Consider the following 17,354-nt stretch of genomic DNA (forward strand, 5'->3'; position numbering starts at 1 on the left):
AACCAAGAAAAAAGTATGAGAGAAAAACACTCAAAATATCACCACTACAAGACAACTTTAATATTAAAGTGTTTTGTTCCAGCCCTGTTTTCCTGCATATTAATTTACAAATACAGCCCATACCTTGATCAAGTGGGCCTTGAAGGGAAAATAAAAAGAGAGTTTTCTCACAAATGCCCCTGTAAACCTACTTTGTGAGTCCACTTTTCCTTAACCCACTGAATAAAAACAAAGACAGTCTCCATGACTCTTCTGATGGTTTTTAGCTAATGAAAGTTCTCTCAGGAATCTTTGAGTCACAGAAATAGCCTCATTACTGTAATTAAAATGTCCAGTCTTAGAAAAAGAAAAACAAATACCATATGCTAACACATATATATGGAATCTCAAAGAAAAAAGGAAAAAAAATCATCTGAAGAACCTTGGGGCAAGACAGGAATAAAGATGCAGACCTACTAGAGAATGGACTTGAGGATACGGGGAGGGGGAAGGGTAAGCTGGGACAAAGTTAGAGAGTGGCATGGACATACATACACTATCAAATGTAAAATAGATAGCTAGTGGGGAGCAGCCACATAGCACAGGGAGATCAGCTCGGTGCTTTGTGACCACCTAGAGGGGTGGGATAGGGAGATGCAAGAGGGAAGAGATATGGGGACATATGTATATGTATAACTGATTCACTTTCTTATAAAGCAGAAACTAAACTAACACACCATTGTAAAGCAATTATACTCCAATAAAGATGTTAAAAAAGAAAAAATAATGTCCAGTCTTGTCAAACACTCATTAACTGAATCCTGTGAAACCTCAGTGACTGTTTAATAAGTGGCAATTCTCTTAGGATGTTAAGAAGGAAAGAAAACATGTAGTGTATTTACCTGCTAAAAATCCACCATGTGAGGCTACTTTGTTAATCAAGATTCTTATGCCAGTTATTTTAGTTCCTTGGGAAATTCGGTACACTGGGTTAATCTGGGGGCATCAGTTGATTAGTGTGGCAATCTCGTTAAATAATTTCCTGGGGCACTGTGATGGTGTAAATTTCTAAAACTCAGGGATTATTTTGGCAAGAAGATAGTGTGACATGGGATTAAGACAGGATTTTGGAAGCAGAATGCTTGGATTTTTAATATGACCACTTTGGAAAGTTATTCAAGGCAAGAAACCTCATTGTGACTCACTTTACCTATCTTTAAAAGGGCAAGATCATGCTATCTACCTTGCCAATATATTAATGAGTATTAATATATTTAATATTTTAGAAATTTAAAGGATGAAGTTAAAAATTTATTATAGTTACAAACCATTTCAAATGATATGAAGTTGGCAGGAATTCAAGATTTTGTATAGCCTAGGCTAATTGAAGCCAAAGGCTTACTTCCTTTTTAATGTGTAGAATTTGATATATAGGCTTGTCACAGAGTGGATAATCAATAAATGTTTTAAAATTGATGAAAAGGAGAAATCATCATGTCCACATTTCAATATTAATAGCTGTAAATGATATCTAACCAGTCCCAGAATTTGGTCAATTTAGAACATAAAGAGGAAGGGTCAGTCCCAAGCTACAGCGCATGGTGTCCCCCTTCTCACGTAATTTTAAAAATTGAGTTCAGAATTAAAAGGTAGTAGTTAAAATTTATCAAAGTCAAACAGCACTGCCATATCATCAGCATTGTTACTGCATGTAAACACATGATTTGCCCACCACACTTGAGAATCTACATTCTTTTGAATTAGTCAAGGCCATTGCTTGGAGACTTATGATGAATGTAATCTATACACACTTGCAATTGAACCAATCTAGATAAGTGTTTCTGTGTGTTCTACGTGGTTTAGAGGTAGGAAACAAATTGAATTTACTTGAAGTGGAAGGAAGGTAAGGAAAGCAGTTTTAATTGCCTTGTCAATTTATTTTTTCAGGATAGCCATGATATAGTCAGTTTTATTTTCTCTAGCTATTTCAGTAAGGCATTCCATTATTGTAGAAAGTACAGTTATGGGAGCCAACACAAAGAACAGATTAACTACAAACCATTGGTTGTAAATCTTCCAAAAATTTCAAAAAATTCATATTATGATAATTGATCATGATCATATCAAGCCCAATATATTTCAGCAGCATTTTATTTAAGCCATAGTGAGAGACAATATAACTTAATGATTAGGTGTAAATCCTGTAGCCAGAATTAAAATCCTCAGATGTTTTTCTCAACCACATACAAGCTGTGTAAACTGTGTAGACTATTTGCTTAAACTCTCTCTCCAATGCTTGAGTTTTTTTCAAATGGCAAACATGGATGGCCAAACAGGTTTCTACTTTTTAGAGCTATTGTGAGACTAACATGTGTAAATTATGGGTTGCTTAATTATTATATGGAGTTATGTCCTCAAATGGTACCAGAGCCAATGGGAATAAGATGCAAGAAGAATGATTTGAATTGAGTATAAAGATTTTTTTAATAGTGTCAGCTCTGTCAGTTGGTAGAAAGTTCCCAATGATGGGAAGAATGACTATGTTGAATATCTATAAGAATGTTGAAGAGAGGTTTGCACAACAGAAATCCAGCTGAAATACATGTACATTTCTTCTAAAATTCATATCCTATTATTCTCAAGGTGAGAATCTTCACAATGATACTTTCAGCTGTACCTAAAAATACCCGAGTTGAGACTCATAACTTTAAACAAGAATTGTCAAGAATTCTTCAACTTTCATATTTCTTGACTTCAGCAAAGTTTAAACCTCTAAACTTAATGCACTTTTCTCATGAAATGATGATGATAACAATTATTTTTCATAAATCTTTTTAAAGATTTTTTTAGTGTTCAATTTAAAAAATAAAAAATCTCTCTGTTCTGTATATCAAAGTGTAAAACTATATAGCATTACATTTCTTTTATTAAATCTAAACTAAAAATGGTATTTGCTGATAATTTTGAGTATTTCTCTTTAAATACATGGGCATGTAGTAAACATTCCTTTAAATGAACAAGAAAAACTGAAGACGTAGTATCATGATCATTGATACAAGACCACTATGTTTCAGCAGCATGTTTTCATATGCGATCTGTACTTTCTTTATACTGTGTTCCCTGGATTATAGCTGTTCTCTCAATTTTATTTCTGTGTTGGTCTGTGTACTTTCATATTTCTTTACCCTCCATCCTTTGGAATTCTATATGTGTTCAGTAATAAATTCTGAGAACTAAAGTCCAGGGAACTGTTTTAAAATATTGACTACTTTTTTGAAGTTTTGGTTAAAGTTATCACTATTACTCTTTCTTGTGTAGGAAGCATTTTATTTTACAATCTCTCATTTGCCTCTGCCTTTTCCTTACCCCCATTTGAGTTCTTTTCTCATGATTGTATTCAGTTTCTCCTCAAAGGCTCTCTGTTTGCTTTGCAAAAGGCTCAGAATATGCATTTATTCTAAGAAATATTTTGAGCACCTAAGTTGTTTCAGGCTTTGAGATAATTATTGAGGATTTAGTCAAGTAGATGGGCCTTATCTTTACAAAAAATAAATACCATTGTAAAACTATTGTATTGAATTCTCTCTTTTAAGTGCTATAGTTCTCCAAAGTGTATTTTGCTTCTGCTAGCACTGTATTCACCATTCAGGCTTTCATTTCCTACAGCCAGGCTTTTATTAACACCAATTGACTGGAAATGCTCTTTAAGGATACTAATGGCAAATCTATGGGTTTTTCTGTTTTCATTCCCTTTGAACTTACAATAATTTGCAGTTTTGTTAATTAAACTCTCCTTAAAATTTTCTTTTGCTTGCCTTTTCTGTATCTGGATATCATGGATATCTCTTTTTCTTCTTTATCCTTAGATCAGCAATGTTAGCCAAACCATAAAAGGAATTCAACTCCCCAATTAAAATTACTCCAAATCCTGTCTATCCAAGACTTAACTTTTCATGAACTTACACTTCTAGCTTCCTGCCACATATTTCCCATATATTGTGTCTTATCACTTCTATAGCAACAAGTGTTGTAAGAACTTATTGTGCTTTACCAGATGTTCTGCCAAAGGTATTATCAATATATTTGGCTACCAAACTGCAAACTAGTGTCAAAATTTATGTTGGCATTCAAAGTCACTTGTACCTTATCTCACTCTGCTTAGTCTACTTTGTTTTCTTTTGCTCTTCCAAAATATGTCATCTGTTTACCCCTGACCAGAATTGTCATTATCTCCCAAGCATACCATACACATTTCCATCTTTCCAATTTGCTACAGTTCTTCTTTCATTATTATGTTTAATTCATTAGCCAACTCATTCATGGAAATTTGTCTACCTACCCTAGTCCTTGATAATTTAATGACATTCCAAGAAACAAAGTTAAGTGCAAAGAGGAATCGCTTAAAAATATACAATTCTAGGTTTAAATTAGCTGCTTATCTAGATATGTGTCCTTGGATACATTTCCTAATCTCTATGAACCTCATTACTTATGTGCATAAAGAAGATCAAATAAGAAAATATGAGTAAAGTGCCTGACTTAAGATAAATATTAATAGCACTTATTTTTATTACTTTAGACAATTTTTTAATGATGTATTTTTAAATTTATTTTCTTATGTCTTCACAGTCAGGTATTCAAATATGTGAACAAAAACACCATAATATAAAGCAACTAAAGAAGCCTCCACATATAATTAATACTTTGTAAATGTTATTTCCGTTCTACTCACCTGCTTGCATGCACAGTATCTTACAAATGTAAATGCTCCATGAGTTTATTATTTGTTTTTGTGGTCATAATGGGCCAAGGCTTTACTGGGATATGCAATCACAGGGTTACAAAATTGAGAAGAAAAGAAAAAGTAGGCTAGGAAGCAGGGAAAGAAAATTCAAGGTAGTGCATTTCTAAGTTGTTAACAGACTAATAATAAAACACAGTTTGTAGTTGAACTATGAGAATGTCTTCCAAACAATCACTGTGTCTCAGATCTGTTCATTCAGGAGATAAAAGGAAAGGAATTATCTTCCAACGCATCTCGTCTTCTGTTTCTCAGAGGTCCGAGTTTGCACTAATGTACATTATTTCTCTGTCACTCCAAAATTCTGTTAACCAATTCTGCTTGTCCTTTTAGTAACCCCAGACTCTAGTTCAGTGGAACTGTAACAACGTCTACTGGCAAAAGTGCCCCTCTACTAGAACCTAGTATCTCTTGCTCAAGAAATCCTTTAGTTGTAGAGAAGTAAAGCACTCCTTCATAAGTGAGTAATGCTGAGAAAGGCTAATCCTAAATCTACCTTTTATTTCCTTAGCTCATGAATTCTAATAATTGGGGATGTGGGATTAAATACCAGCATTGAATCAATGTATATACTATACCTTGGAGGAACGTGCTCCACCATGCATGGTGCTGTGTCCAAAGCTGGTGCTTTATCCAAACCCATAACATGTTTTACTATTCTTAAGGCCAGATGTTTACAGGTGATATTATAAGACCAATGAATCTCGTATTCTAAAGCCCATTGTAATACTTGTCTTACCATAAAAGAGGTTCCTTTTACCAAGGAAATTTTTTCAGTCATAATTTTGTCAATCATACTATATCAATGGATTAGGAATTCCCTAAACCATTAGATGATATTGAGGGACAAAGAAGGTAAACCTAAGTCCAGAGTATGTGTCTATTTCAGAAAAGATGAATTTCAGTCTCCTGCAACATAGGAGGGAACTTATGTAATCCACTCTCACCAGCTGGTTAGCTTGTCTTCCCCAATTAATTGTGCCATATTAGGAATTCACAGTGATTTATCTAGATCAGCCTTATTGAGAGAGGGCTCATATTTTCAGGCTTGGGCATAGCTTTCTTCCTTGCTACCTTGGTGATCTCTTTGTGGGCCCATTGTAGGAACATTGGGATAGCTGTTGTCCATGGTACAAGTAACTCTGTCTACCTGATTGTTGAGACCCTCCTCTGTAATGGATGCTATCTGCTGAACATTCAAGAAAGATCCTTAGTTTATGATCACTCCAATGGCTCTACTGACATAAGATTACTCCAGATCTCTTTGACACTGATCTTTTGCTATTGTTCATTTTAGGCTTCTCCCCAGCCAGCAAAGCTATTTGCCTGTTCTCAGAAGTCCATGTATAATTTAGACTGAGCATCCAAGTGTACTGTTCAAAGCTTTGCCTATGAGAAAGATTTTCTTGCATCACTATCTTGGTTAACACCAGTGTACCATGCCAACCCTTTCCTAAACTGGGAATGAATTCTTTCTTTTTCATAAATTTATTGTGAGGAACCCCATTTGAGTTGAGGAATGTACTTACTAGTGCCTTTTAGACCTATTTGAGCCTGTTCTGAAGGCAGTGTTTCCTTTTAAAAATTGCATTCTATGATAGCTGGGTGCTATGCCTACTTCACATTACTATCCAATGGATTTAATAACACCAAAACAGTTTTCAATCTCTGGATGTTCCACGGTAATATCCTCAGTTACCACGTGAACCCAATAGTGTTACAAGAGCTATCTTTTCAAACAGAGAGCAAATCTTATTTGCAGAGTGTAGTCTTGCTACAGAACTTTAGAAGTCTGAGCCATGGTTTTACCACTGAGACTTGCTAGTTCTCTTCTCCACATTCTTATCCCCCATGGATATTCCCAGAACTAATTTTCAGTCATATGGCACAAATGGCAGGGAAACTTACCCAACAACTAGGACTTGCATACACTAACCCCATTAGAAACCAATAGCCTTATGAACCAAGCAACAAATAGATTTGAATCATATTCTTATGTACCTTAAAAATCCAAAGGAACCTAATAAATTCTGTGCCTCATTTTCACTGGTTGGTTGTGTGAGGGGCAGTGACTTTCCCTCTATATGGAGAAGTTCCCCCACTATACTCTAGACCATGAGATTATTGAAAAGTCTACAGATACAGCAGATCCTTGAAACCTTATAGGGATTTATTTCTCAGCTTCTGGCATACATGTGTTTTAGTAGGTTATCTAGAATACTCATCACTTCTTACTCACTGAATCCAGTTAGCATGACAATATATATTATCAATAGAATGGATAGCTTTGATGCCTTGTGGAATGTCAGGACAATCAAGGTTTTTGCAGACTATATCAGGACAGAGAATATAGTTTAATTATAACTAGAGCTCTGAGATTATGAAAGTGTACTTCCACCTTTGTCATATAAAGAAAAACTCCTTTTGTTCTTTCTTGATAATTTCCTGATAATGAGAATTGAGGAAAAAGCATTTGTCAAGTCAATAGCTGGATATTAATGCCCCAAGCAACTGTGAGAGTCTTCCCATACATGGGAGCACCACCTCAGGCTGGTTCCATGCCTGAGGGGATACAATCTTTCTCCTTCCAAACTTTCAAGCTTCTGTTTCTTCTGGCCAACTCTGGTCACCCTTCAGAGATGAACCACAAAATACAAATTGTGTACTTTTGGTGCTTCTGCATGTGACTTAAACTCTCTGCTACTGACGTTTAAAACTAACATTGCACAAAATAAAGATCAGGAGTAAAATTCATGCTAGTAGTTTAAAGTTTTATTTTTTCTTTATTTAGAATGACTTTAAATAACAAATAAAATGCACCATGACAAGTCAAAGTTCTATGGAAGAAAATAAAAAGCTTTATGTGTACCTTTTATAGCCCTTTTTCCTGCTCTTTGAGCAAGAGGCTCTGCATCTTCACTTTGCATTGTGCTTCACAAACTGTTTAGACAGCCCTGCCTCCAGGAGATTCTGATACATGCAACAATTTGAGAACCACTGTTCTAGTACATTAAAGAATCAGAGAGAGCTTTGCCAGCTGTTAGTATATCTCAATTATATATTTATATTAGATAAATATAGATATTAATATATATAGTAATATATATATATTACTATATAAATATATAAACACTGTATACAAAAATAAACTCAAAATGGATTAAAGAACTAAATGTAAGACCAGACACTATAAAATTCTTAGAAGAAAACTTAGGCATACCATTCTATGACATAAATCACTGCAAGATACTTTTCGACCCACCTCCTAAAGAAATGGAAATAAAAAACAAATTAAACAAATGGGACCTAATGAAACTTAAAAGATTTTGCACAGCAAAGGGAACTATAAACAAGATGAAAAGACAATCCTCAGAATGGGAGAAAGTATTTGCAAATGAAGCAACTGACAAAGGATTAATCTCCAAAATATAAAAGCAGCTCATGCAGCTCAATATTAAAAAAACTAAAAAATCCAATCCAGAAATGGGCAGAAGACCTAAACAGAAAATTTCTCCAAAGAAGGCATACAGATTACCAACAAACACATGAAAGGATGCACAACATCACTAATCATTAGAGAAATGTAAATCAAAACTACAATGCGTTATCACCTCACAGCAGTCAGAATGGCAATTACAAAAAAAATGTACAAACCATAAATGCTGGAGAGGGTGTGGAGAAAAGGGAACCCTCTTGCACTGTTGGTGAGAATGTAACTTGATACAGCAAATATGGAGAACAGTATGGAGGTTCCTTAAAAACCTAAAAATAGAGCTACCATATGACCCAGCAATCCCACTGCTGGGCATATACCCTGAGAAAACCATAATTCAAAGAGTTTTGTACCACAATGTTCATTGCAGCTCTATTTACAATAACCAGGACAAGGAAGCAACCTAAGTGTCCACTGACAGATGAATGGATAAAGAAGATGTGGCACATATGTACAATGGAATATTACTCAACTTAAAAAGAAACGAAATTGAGTTATTTGTAGTGAGGTGGATGTACCTAGAGTCTGTCATACAGAGTGAAGTAAGTCAGAAAGAGAAAAGCAAATACCATATGCTAACATATATATGGAATAAAAAATTGGTTCTGAAGAACCTAGGGGCAGGACAGGAATAAAGATGCAGATAGAGAATGGACTTGACACGGGGAGGGGGAAGGGTAAGATGGGACAAAGTGAGAGAGTGACACGGACATATATACACTACCAAATGTATATCTATCTCATTAGATAGCTAGTGGGAAGCAGCTGCATAGCACAGGGAGCTCAGCTCGATGCTTTGTGTCCACGTAGAGTTATGGGATAAGGAGGGTGGGAGGGAAACACAAGAGGGAGGGAATATGGGGATATATGTATAGATATAGCTGACTCACTTTGTTATACAGCAGAAACTAACACAACACTGTAAAGCAATTATACTCCAATAAAGATGTTTAAAAAAAGAATTAATAAAACTGGCAACCATTCACTTTAGTCTGGCAGATTTGGATCTGAGAAGTCTTAAAGAAATTCAATTTTATGTCATTTCCTAAGCACTGATAACAAAATTGACAAGAAAAAGAAGAGTTGAACACACTGACAACTCTTTGAAAACATTTCTTTTCTTTTCTGAATTATATATATATATATATATATATATATATATATATATATATAATATGTATATGAGTGTATATATGTTATATATATACACAGAGATAAATTGAATTATTGAAATGTGTTTTTAGACAGTGATTGCTTCATATTTGTTTTCCTGCCTTTAGAAAATGTCTTGGGAAAGATAAAAAGATGTATGTAAATAAGCAATATAGTCTGTGAAAAACATTTTTTTAATTTGTTTTTATTTCTGAAGGAGTACAGAAAAGAAAGCAGGTAGTTCAGGGGAAATTCAGTGAAAATTGTACTTTCTACTTAGCATTCTTTCCTGATTTTGAGGATTCAGATCCTTTATTTAGTACTCTCCAAATCTATGATTCTATGAGAAACATTTCCTTGTCTTGGGAATTGTTATTCCAGAGAGAAAAAAGTGTGTATCTCCTAATTCAAACTCCTCTTTGGCCTCCTTTATTCTATTTGCATTTTCAACTGTTGGATTCCATTAAATCTTTCATATTTTTCTCTCGCCATAAAAAGTATATATTTCTCTTTTAACATCATATTGTCCTCCTTATTGGAAAATAAGTTTCTTAGAAGCCAGAACTTTTCTTTTTCTTTTTTTTTGGCTCTGTATTCCTAGTATTAAGAACATATGAGGCATAGAAAAAGCACTTAATAAAAGTTTGTTGACTGAATAATCAGTAAAGAAAATAGAGGAGATAAAGAGATATGAACATGAATACAACTACCAATAGGAGCCTGAAAGGAAGGGAAATTCTGATGCAGAATAGTTAATGACTAATGATTATATAATATTTACTATGTGTTAGTTACTTTTCTAAGAACAGTAAATGTATTTAATCTTCACAGTTAATCCTCACAACAGTGCTTTAAGGTGAATACTATTTTTATCCACATTTACAGATAAGGAACCAAATTCCTAACACACAGCCAGTGGGTAGCAGCGTTGGGATCTAAATCTTGGCCAACTCTCCAAGTCAATGCTAATCTATTGACTCTCCATTGTCACCAAGCCATATCATCGAACCCAGTTATACCAAGAAAGAATTGGAAATAAGATCTAAGTTAGCACTCAGGAATCAGTGTGCAAGCATGTTGCATAGATCAAAGTAAACCAGTAAGTCCAAACTATATGGGCAGAGGAGAACCAGAAGGGGAAATTAATGGAAGGATGGATAGCCCAGGTAATATAATAGGATGAAAGACTGAATTCCTACTCTCAGCCATATCTTGACTAATGGTATGACTATGTATGAGCCCCTCTGAGCCTCAGCCTATCTGTAAAATAACAAGGTGTTATTATCTCCTAATGAATCCCTTCCTTTTGAACTCTCAGGTAGTGCTCAAGAGCTCAGGCAGCAACTTTGACACAGGCATTAAAAATTCACAGAAGCCAAATAACCAAAAGCCCAAGAAAATTGGTTTTAACCTGAAAGGGTCTTGACAGCAAAATCTGTGTAGCAACATTAAAGTAAGTGTTATTCTTAGCCATTGATAATTGGGAGACGTGCCTCTCCCTGCCGCGTATTTTTAGAAAGTTTAAATCATAGAGGCAGTGGAAAAAGTATATATAAAGAGAAGTTGATTCTGAGGGTAGACCACTTTTTCCTGTCCCCGATGCTCCTTGGCTCATGGGAAACCTAATATTTCTTAAAGGAATCATTCTATAAAATAAAGAGCCTAGAATTGATCACTTAAAAGATTGGGAATAATTACCATGTTTTCTTAGGTTTATGTGAGAGTTTTTAACATAACTATTTTAAATTTTCTCTTATGATATGTGTCATTTTCCTAGGGCTGCCATAAAAAGTACCCAAAACCGGGTATCTTCTAACAATAGAAATTTATTCTCTTGCAGTTCTACAGGCTAAAAGTCTGAAGTCAAGATATTGGCAGGGCCAGGCTCTCTCTGAAGTTTAGGGAAGAATCTTTCGTTGGCTTTTTCAGCTCCTGGTGGTTCCTGGCCATCCTTGGCTTATGGCAGCATTACTTTTTTTTTTTCCTCACTTTAAAAAATATTTATTAACATAATTTTATATGGTTGTATAAAGTTAAGTACAGTGGATATACCATAATTTGCATAAGCATTCACCAATTGTACAATTATCCCATTTTCTATTGTTCACTGTTGTTTTTTTTTTTCTGATAACTCTTTCTTTTTTTTTTTAACACCTTTATTGGAGTATAATTGTTTTACAATGTTGTGTTAGTTGCTTCTGTATAACAAAGTGAATCAGCTATGTGTATACATATATCCCCATATTTCCTCCCTTTTGCGTCTCCCCCGGACCCTCCTTATCCCATCCTTCTAGGTGGATAGAAAGCACCCAGCTGATATCCCTGTGCTATATGACTGCTTCCCACTAGCTATCTATTTTACATTTGTTAGTGTATATTTGTCCGTGCCAGTCTCTCACTTCGTCCCAGTTTACCCTTCCCCCTCCTGTGTCCTCAAGTCCATTCTCTACACCTGCGTCTTTATCCCTCTCCTGCCCCTAGGTTCTTCAGAACCTTTTTTTTTTCTTTTTAAGTTCCATATATATGTATTAGCATACGGTACTTGTTTTTCTCTTTCTGACTTACTTTGTATGACAGAGTCTAAGTACATCCATCTCACAACAAATAACTCAGTTTCATTTCTTTTTATGGCTGAGTAATAGTCCATTGTGTATATGTGCCACATCTTCTTTATCCATTCATCTGTCAGTGAATACTTAGGTTGCTTCCATGTCCTGGCTATTGTAAATAGAACTACAATGAACATTGTGGTACATGACTCTTTTTGAATTATGGTTTTCTCAGGGTATATGCACAGTAGAGGGATTGCTGGATCATATGGTAGTTCTATTTTTATTTTTTTAAGGAACACCCATACTGTTCTCCACAGTGGCTGTATCAATTTACATTCCCACCAACAGTGCAAGACGGTTTCCTTTTCTCCACACCCTCTCCAGCATTTATGGTTTGTACATTTTTTTGTAATTGCCATTCTGACTGCTGTGAAGTGATACCTCATTGTAGTTTTGATTTGCATTTCTCTAATGATTAATGATGTTGAGCATTCTTTCATGTGTTTGTTGGCAATCTGTATGCCTTCTTTGGAGAAATTGTCTATTTAGGTCTTCTGCCCATTTCTGGGTTGGATTTTTTGTTTTTTTTAATATTGAGCTGCGTGAGCTGCTTTTATATTTTGGAGATTAATCCTTTATCAGTTGCTTCATTTGCAAATATTTTCTCCCATTCTGAGGGTTGTCTTTACATCTTGTTTATGGTTTCCTTTGCTGTGAAAAAACTTTTAACTTTCACTACATCCCATTTGTTTATTTTTGTTTTTATTTCCATTTCTCTAGGAGGTGGGTGAAAAAGGATCTTGCTGTAATTTATGTCATAGAGTGTTCTGCTTCTTTTTTCCTCTAAGAGTTTTACAGTGTCTGGTCTTACATTTAGGTCTTTTATCCATTTTGAGTTTATTTTTGTGTATTGTGTTTGGGAATGTTCTAATTTCATACTTTTACAAGTACCTCTCCAGTTTTCTCAGCATCACTTATTGAAGAGGCTGTCTTTTCTCCATTGTATATTCTTGCCTCCTTTATCAAAGATAAGGTGACCATATGTGCGTAGGTTTACCTATGGGCTTTCTATACTGTTCCATTGATCTATATTTCTGTTTTTGTGCCAGTACCATACTTTTTTTTTTTTTTTTCGTGGTACACAGGCCTCTCACTGCTGTGGCCTCTCCCATTGCAGAGCACAGGGTCCAGGCACGCAGGCTCAGCAGCCATGGCTCACGGGCCTAGCCACTCCGCGGCATGTGGGATCCTCCCAGACTGGGGAACGAACCCATATCCCATGCAATGGCAGGCGGACTCTCAACCACTGTGCCACCAGGGAAGCCCCTACCATACTGTCTTGATTACTGTAGCTTTGTAGTATAGTCGGAAGTCAGGTAACCTGATACTTCCAGTTCCATATTTCTTTCTTTTTTTTTTTTTATTTTTAACATCTTTATTGGGGTATAATTGCTTTACAATGGTGTGTTAGTTTCTGCTTTATAACAAAGTGAATCAGTTATACATATACATATGTTCCCATATGTCTTCGCTCTTGCATCTCCCTCCCTCCCATCCTCCCTATCCCACCCCTCCAGGCTGTCACAAAGCACCGAGCCAATATCCCTGTGCCATTCGGCTGCTTCCCACTAGCTATCTACCTTACGTTTGTTAGTGTGTATATGTCCATGACTCTCTCTCGCCCTGTCAGAGCTCACCCTTCCCCCCCCCCCATATCCTCAAGACTGTTCTTCAGTAGGTCTGCGTCTTTATTCCTGTCTTACCCCTAGGTTCTTCATGACATTTTTTTTTTCTTAAATTCCATATATATGTGTTAGCATACGGTATTTGTCTTTTTCTTTCTGACTTACTTCACTCTGTATGACAGACCCTAGGTCCATCCACCTCATTACAAATAGCTCAATTTCGTTTCTTTTTATGGCTGAGTAATATTCCATTGTATATATGTGCCACATCTTCTTTATCCATTCATCCGATGATGGGCACTTAGGTTGTTTCCATCTCCGGGCTATTGTAAATAGAGCTGCAATGAACATTTTGGTACATGACTCTTTCTGAATTTTGGTTTTCTCAGGGTATATGCCCAGTAGTGGGATTGCTGGGTCATATGGTAGTTCTATTTGTAGTTTTTTAAGGAACCTCCATACTGTTCTCCATAGTGGCTGAACCAATTCACTTTCCCACCAGCAGTGAAAGAGTGTTCCCTTTTCTCCACACCCTCTCCAGAATTTATTGTTTCTAGATTTTTTGATGATGGTCATTCTGACTGGTGTGAGATGATATCTCATTGCAGTTTTGATTTGCATTTCTCTAATGATTAATGAGGTTGAGCATTTTTTCACGTGTTTGTTGGCAGTCTGCATATCTTCTTTGGAGAAATGTCTATTTAGGTCTTCTGCCCATTTTTGGATTGGGTAGTTTGTTTTTTTGTTATTGAGCTGCATGAGCTGCTTGTAAATTTTGGAGATTAATCCTTTGTTGGTTGCTTCATTTGCAAATATTTTCTCCCATTCTGAGGGTTGTCTTTTGGTCTTGTTTATGCTTTCCTTTGCTGTGCAAAAGCTTTTAAGTTTCATTAGGTCCCATTTGTTCATTTTTGTGTTTATTTCCATTACTCTAGGAGGTGGGTCAGAAAGGATCTTGCTGTGATTTATGTCATAGAGTGTTCTGCCTATGTTTTCCTCTAAGAGTTTGATAGTTTCTGGCCTTACATTTAGGTCTTTAATCCATTCTGAGCTTATTTTTGTGTATGGTGTTAGGGAGTGATCTAATCTCATACTTTTATATGTACCTGTCCAGTTTTCCCAGCACCACTTATTGAAGAGGCTGTCCTTTCTCCACTGTATATTCCTGCCACTTTTATCAAAGATAAGGTGTCCATATGTGCGTGGGTTTATCTCTGGGCTTTCTATCCTGTTCCATTGATCTATCTTTCTGTTTTTGTGACAGTGCCATACTGTCTTGATTACTGTAGCTTTGTAGTATAGTCTGAAGTCAGGGAGCCTGATTCCTCCAGCTCCGTTTTTTGTTCTCAAGATTGCTTTGGCTATTCGGGGTCTTTTGTGTTTCCATACAAATTGTGAAATTTTTTGTTCTAGTTCTGTGAAAAATGCCAGTGGTTGTTTGATAGGGATTGCATTGAATCTATAGATTTCTTTGGATAGTAGAGTCATTTTCACAATGTTGATTCTTCATATCCAAGAACATGGTATATCTCTCTCTCTGTTTGTATCATCTTTAACTCCTTCCACAGTGTTTTATAGTTTTCTGCATTCAGGTCTTTTGTCTCCTTAGGTAGGTTTATTCCTAGATATTTTATTCTTTTTGTTGCGATGGTAAATGGGAGTGTTTTCTTGATTTCACTTTCAGATTTTTCATCATTACTATATAGGAATGCCAGAGATTTCTGTGCATTAATTTTGTATCCTGCTACTTTACCAAATTCATTGATTAACTTTAGTAATTTTCTGGTAGCATCTTTACGATTCTCTATGTATAGTATCATGTCATCTGCAAACAGTGACAGCTTTACTTCTTCTTTACGATTTGAATTCCTTTTATTTCCTTTTCTTCTCTGATTGCTGTGGCTAAAACTTCCAAAACTATGTTTAATAAGAGTGGTGAGAGTGGGCACCCTTGTCTTGTTCCTGATCTTAGTGGAAATGCTTTCAGTTTTTCACCACTGAGGATGATGTTGGCTGTGGGCTTGTCATATATGGCCTTTATTATGTTGAGGAAAGTTCCCTCTATGCCTACTTTCTGCAGGGTTTTTATCATAAATCGGTGTTGAATTTTGTCAAAAGCTTTCTCTGCATCTATTGAGATGATCATATGTTTTTTCTCCTTCAATTTGTTAATATGGTTTATCACATTGATAGATTTGAGTATATTGAAGAATCCTTGCATTCCTGGAATAAACCCCACTTGATCATGGTGTATGATCCTTTTAATGTACTGTTGGATTCTGTTTGCTAGTATTTTGTTGAGGATTTTTGCATCTATGTTCATCAGTGATATTGGCCTGTAGTTTTCTTTCTTTGTGACATCCTTGTCTGGTTTTGGTATCAAGGTGATGGTGGCCTCGTAGAAGGAATTTGGGAGTGTTCCTCCCTCTGCTATATTTTGGAAGAGTTTGAGAAGGATAGGTGTTAGCTCTTCTCTAAATGTTTGATAGAATTCGCCTGTGAAGCCACTGGTCCTGGGCTTTTGTTTGTTGGAAGATTTTTAATCACAGTTTCAATTTCAGTGCTTGTGATTGGTCTGTTCATATTTTCTATTTCTTCCTGATTCAGTCTTGGCAGGTTGTGCACTTCTAAGAATTTGTCCATTTCTTCCAGATTGTCCATTTTATTGGCATAGACTTGCTTGTAGTAATCTCTCATGATCTTTTTTATTTCTGCAGTGTCAGTTGTTACTTCTCCTTTTTCATTTCTAATTCTATTGACTTGAGTCTTCTCCCTTTTTATCTTGATGATTCTGCCTAATGGTTTACCTATTTTGTTTATCTTCTCAAAGAACCAGCTTTTATTTTTAATGATCTTTGCTATTGTTTCATTCATTCTTTTTCATTTATTTCTGATCTGATTTTTATGATTTCTTTCCTTCTGCTAACTTTGGCGTTTTTTTGTTCTTCTTTCTCTAATTGATTGTGGTGCAAGGTTAGGTTGTTTATTCTAGATGTTTCCTGCTTCTTAAGGTGGGCTTGTATTGCTATAAACTTCCCCCTTAGAACTGCTTTTGCTGCATCCCATAGGTTTTGGGTCATTGTGTCTCCACTGTCATTTGTTTCTAGGTATTTTTTTATTTCCTCTTTGATTTCTTCAGTGATCACTTCATTATTAAGTAGTGTATTGTTTAGCCACCATGTGTTTGTATTTTTTACAGATCTTTTCCTGTAATTGATATCTAGTCTCATGGCATTGTGGTCAGAAAAGATACTTGATACAATTTCAATTTTCTTAAATTTAACAAGGCTTGATTTGTGACCCAAGATATGATCTATCCTGGAGAATGTTCCATGAGCACTTGAGAAAAATGTGTATTCTGTTGTTTTGGGATGGAGTGTCCTATAAATATCAATTAAGTCTATCTTGTTTGATGTATCATTTAAAGCTTGTGTTTCCTTATTTATTTTCATTTTGGAAGATCTGTCCATGGGTGAAAGTGGGGTGTTAAAGTCCCCTACTATGAATGTGTTACTGTCGATTTCCCCTGTTTTGGCTGTTAGTATTTGCGTTATGTATTGAGGTGCTCCTATGTTGGGTGCATAAATATTTACAGTTGTTATATTTTCTTCTTGGATCGATCCCTTGATCATTATGTAGTGTCCTTCTTTGTCTCTTCTAATAGTCTTTATTTTAAAGTCTATTTTGTCTGA

General features: G+C 35.6%; 1 protein-coding gene across 2 annotated transcripts in view; it reads left to right on the plus strand.

Annotated features, from left to right (window-relative positions):
- The window catches only part of KLHL1 (kelch like family member 1), a 374,004-nt gene that overhangs the window by 212,786 nt on the left and 143,864 nt on the right, over positions 1-17,354 (plus strand). The gene's annotated exons all lie outside the window — the stretch shown is intronic.

Source organism: Tursiops truncatus, chromosome 18 (genome assembly GCF_011762595.2).
Source record: "Tursiops truncatus isolate mTurTru1 chromosome 18, mTurTru1.mat.Y, whole genome shotgun sequence".
Taxonomy (NCBI): Eukaryota; Metazoa; Chordata; class Mammalia; order Artiodactyla; family Delphinidae; genus Tursiops; species Tursiops truncatus.